The sequence below is a fragment of the Suricata suricatta genome, chromosome 7, assembly GCF_006229205.1.
Source record: "Suricata suricatta isolate VVHF042 chromosome 7, meerkat_22Aug2017_6uvM2_HiC, whole genome shotgun sequence".
Taxonomy (NCBI): Eukaryota; Metazoa; Chordata; class Mammalia; order Carnivora; family Herpestidae; genus Suricata; species Suricata suricatta.
Window position 1 is genome coordinate 98677745 of NC_043706.1, and position 4607 is coordinate 98682351.

The 4607-nt window shown below is 35.5% G+C and overlaps 1 pseudogene; it reads left to right on the plus strand.

Annotated features, from left to right (window-relative positions):
• Positions 1-275: 275 nt before the first annotated feature.
• On the plus strand, positions 276-418 carry LOC115297213 (annotated as a pseudogene).
• The last annotated feature ends 4189 nt before the right edge of the window (positions 419-4607 follow it).

The window sequence follows — 4607 nt, forward strand, 5'->3', positions numbered from 1 at the left end:
AGCAAATTATGGTATATGTGCAATGAAATACCACTCAGGAAAAACAACAACAAAAAAGAATCACCCACAGATACAAACAGCATAGGTAGCTCTCAAAAACATTATGTTAAGTGAAAGAAACTAGACACAAAAACGCACTTACAGGTTGAATCTATTTATATGAAGTTCAAGAACAGGTAAAATAATCTACGTTGAAAGAAATTAGAAAAATAGTTGCTATAGAAGAGGAGATTGCAAGTTCACACAAGAAGTTTCTGGAGTTACAGAAATGTTCTATCGCTTCTCGGCCTTTTGGCTAAGATCAAGTGTGGAGTTACAGAAATGTTCTATATAATTTTGGGAAAGAGTTTGAGTATTTACATTTATGTATGACTTATTGAGTTGTACACTTACTTATGCATTTAATTGTGTACCTTTACTTTAACCATAATCATAATCACAACACAAGAAAACAAAAAAATAAAAGCTAACATCAATCCTCTGTTAAAAATACTATGCGAGGGCTTCCCATTCCCCTCAGACAAAAGTCGAACAAAATACAATGGACCTGAAAGACCTTGTATGGCCTCATTACCTCCTGATGTCCCTCCTGTACTTTATTCTAGCCATGCTTTCCTCCCTGCTGTTTTCTGAAGATGGTGCCTTAAGGACTGTGCTTTAACTGTTTCTCCGGCCTGGAATGCTCCTGCTATCAATAATCTGCTTCACTAATTCCCATTCTTTCAAATATTTTAAGTATTTGTTCATATCTTTTCTGAGGACTATCCTGGTCCTACTATTTAATGCTTCAACTTGTTCCTCTCTCTGTTTGATCCTCTTATTCCCTACTTTTTACTTTAATTCATAGCACTTATCACCTTCTCCTGTAATATGTCGTTTACTTCCTAATTACAATCATTGTTTTTCTCTATTTTCCTGCTTATAATGTAAACTCCACAATGGTTGAAATCTTTGGTTTGGGTTTGTTTTTTATTTATTAATATACTCTAGGTTCTTCTTTTTTTAAATTTTGTATTTTATTTTATTTAGAGAGAGAGAGCAGGGGAGGGGCAGAAAGAGACAAAGGAAGAAGAATCTGAAGCAGGTCCCACACACTTAGCAGGGGTCCAAAGCAGGGCTCAATCTCAAAACCCTGAGGTCAAGACCTGAGCCAAAATCAAGAGTCAGACACTTAGCCAACTGAGCCATCCAAGTGCCCCTACCCCATCTTCCTAAAAGTGTTTGACATACAACCAGTGTCCCATGAACACTTTCACATCTGGTGAATGTATGAATAAGAAGAAATAAAAACAGTATGAAGCCTTCACTATCACTCACTCAATAACATTTTTTCTTAGCTTCTACTATGTAACTACATGCATATAATTGAGAGCAGAGAAAAAGCTTTCTGTTTTCAGAAATTTAGGTTACTTTATGGGTTTCCTGGGAGTCTGAAGCCTGAGAGGTTTTGGTTTGTTTGTTTTTGTTTTCTTTTTGTTATTTTACATACTTATTCAGTCTTCATGTATTGGTTCTATTCCTTATAACATTCTATATAAAAATATCTAGTTAAATTAGTTCATTTACCTTTTACAATTTTATTCTTCTCATCAAAACACCAATATTCAGTGAAGTAAGATAAAAGTAAAGGTGTGTTCTAAACAATTTTTTTCCTTATGTCTTGTTAAAACACAGGTACTAGCCAACTAAATAACAAGAACAAAGGGAATAAACTGAAAGTTTCTTGTTATGAAAGGTATAAAACAAATTATTATATCAAATTGTCTAAGTTTTCCTTGGAATTTTATGTATAAAAATAGGACCTAACTCAATTCTATCCACATGAACCTAATACCATACTTTAAAAGAAAATAGTTTATTGTCAAATTGGTTTCCATACAACACCCAGTGCTCTTCCCCACAAGTGCCCTCCTCCATCACCACCACCTCTTTTCCCCCTCACCCTTTCCCTTCAACCCTCAGTTCCTTTTCTGTATTCAATAGTCTCTCAAGTTTTGCATACCTCTCTCTCCCCAACTCTTTCCTTCTTCCCCTACCCTTGGTCCTCCATTAGGTTTCTCCTGTTCTCCTGTTAGACTTATGAGTGCAAACATATGGTATCTGTCCTTCTCTGCCTGACTTAATTCGCTCAGCATGACGCCCTCAAGGTCCATCGACTTTCCTTCAAATGGCCAGATTTCATTCTTTCTCATTGCCATGTAATACTCCATTATGTACATATACCACATCTTCTTGATCCACTCATCAGGTGATGGACATTTAGGCTCTTTCCATGTTTTGGCTCTTGTTGACAGTGCTGCTATGAACATTGGGGCACATGTGCATCAGCACTTCTGTATACCTTGGGTAATTCCCTAGCAGTGCTATTGCTGGGTCATAAGGGAGTTCTATGGATAGTTGTTTGAGGAAACTCCACACTGTTTTCCAGAGCAGCTGCACCAATATACCATACTTTTATAATATTGCTAGATAGAGATTTAAAAATATATCTTGGGGTGCCTGGGTGGCTCAGTTGGTGGCAGCCAACTTTGGCTCAGGTCATGATTTCATGGTTCATGAGTCCGAGCCCCATGTTGGGCTCTATGCTGACAGCTCAGGGACTGGAGCTTCCTTCAGTCTCCCTCCCTGCTCCTCCCCCACTTATGCTCTATCTCTCTCTGTCTCTCATCATTGAATAAACATTAAAAAATTTTAAAAAACATATCTTGATATTCTCTCTGGTATATTTATTGAAAGCAATAACAAGAAAACAACAACATCAAATATTTTCTCCCCCAAAAATATAATAGAAACTTTTTTATTCAATTATGTGTGCATATGCATCTGATACTACTTGAAGAAACAAAAGGAAGAATCAATAATACCATAATATTAACTTTATCATTTTAGAAGCAGGAGTGTCATATATAGATATATAAAGGTTCCTTACATTTATCTTTCTTGATGGAAAACTATAATTAGGAAATTTGGACATATGGTACTTGATGCTTAATGAGTTTAGGTTTTGTACTTTTCAGTCAAAATGGTGGTCAATATCAAGTGGTTTTTCAAGACAGATTCTCAGGAGCCACTCTTGGATCCAGGTCATTTTCCCTCAGTTCTGTAAATTACTCCACTTGCTCTTACATACCAGATTATGTCCTTGGGGGTCCTTCCTTCCTCTCTCTCTCCTTTCCTTTACTGAACATTTATCAGAAAACATAGTACTGGGAGAGTCAGAAATATATGATTTTTACCCAGGAGGAACTCATGGGCCAGTCGACAAAATAGACATATAAAAATATAATTATACTATAATCAGATATTTGGAAAATAGACATATATGTGCATATATTCACATTACAATGGGAATGACTAACTTTGTGGCCAGTAGGAGTTTGTTGGGGACTTAAAAAGGAATTCTTCTAGACATCATACAATGCACAGCACAGCTTCTGCCTCACAACAATAAATTTTTATGTCTGATATGTCGATAGTGTCATGTGAGAAAACTGTAGTGTTATGTGATCAAATTTGCTAGAATTATCTAATATTTTTTTCTTTTGAATATGCTCCCTATTTCATTGTGCTTTGTTATGCTGGTGAATGTATTTTATATTTGAATGTCTTACAGTGTCTACTTTATGATCAGCAGACAGTTAGCCAGTTAGAGGTGGAAAAAAAAAGCCCACCTGGACAGTTGCTATTTATAAGCCCTTTTACAATATACGCTCACAATGTGAGAGTGATAAACATTTTACCAGTAAAATGTAGGGGGCCTTAACTCTTTTGATTTCAAATCCCATTCTCTTTTCACTATTGTCTATGAAATTCCAGGTGTTAAACAAATTTAACACTAAGAAAAACAGAGTTGAGATGATAGAATATACTTGGCCTTCATTCAGAAACTATTAATTTGTTAAGTAACTGCAATATCTGTATCATTGACTGGAAATGTTATCAAGCAACACTGAGATTACTGGCAGATTGTAAACATGTACTATAAACAATGGTTTATAACAGAATTTTCATATTTGTAATATGATTATATAATTTCCTTGTTTTTAGAAATGTACACTGAAGTATTCAAGGGTAACTGGCCACAGTAATTATGACTTTCATCAAATGGCTTAGATGGGCAGAGCAAATGTGGTAAAATGTTAACAACATATGAAACTAGTTTATAAAGGAGTACTATTTTTGCAAATTTGCAAATAATTTTCAAATTATTTCATAATAATAATGTTAAAAAAATAAAAGACATTGAGGATTTACCCAATGCCAAGAAGGCATTCTGATGGATATTTGGGATATAAAGCTGAATGGGATGCAAAGACAGATAATTTCAATAATTTTTAACCTGCCTGTGAAAACAAGAAATTAAACAGGAATTCCAAAATGTTGTCACAAGTGCTATAACCTAAGTAGCTCTATTCTGCCTTTTCCTAAGTAAAGTTGGTCATATTCCCTGTGTTACCTGCCTTCGCAAAGGACAGTAGGGGATTTTCCACCTTCGCATGTTCTCCTAGGGCTAAGCCTTGTGATTATTCCTAGTCACAGTTTGTCCTATGTGATGGACCATCAAAATATGCTTTCAACCCATTGCTGGTGGCCTGTGACCTACATTT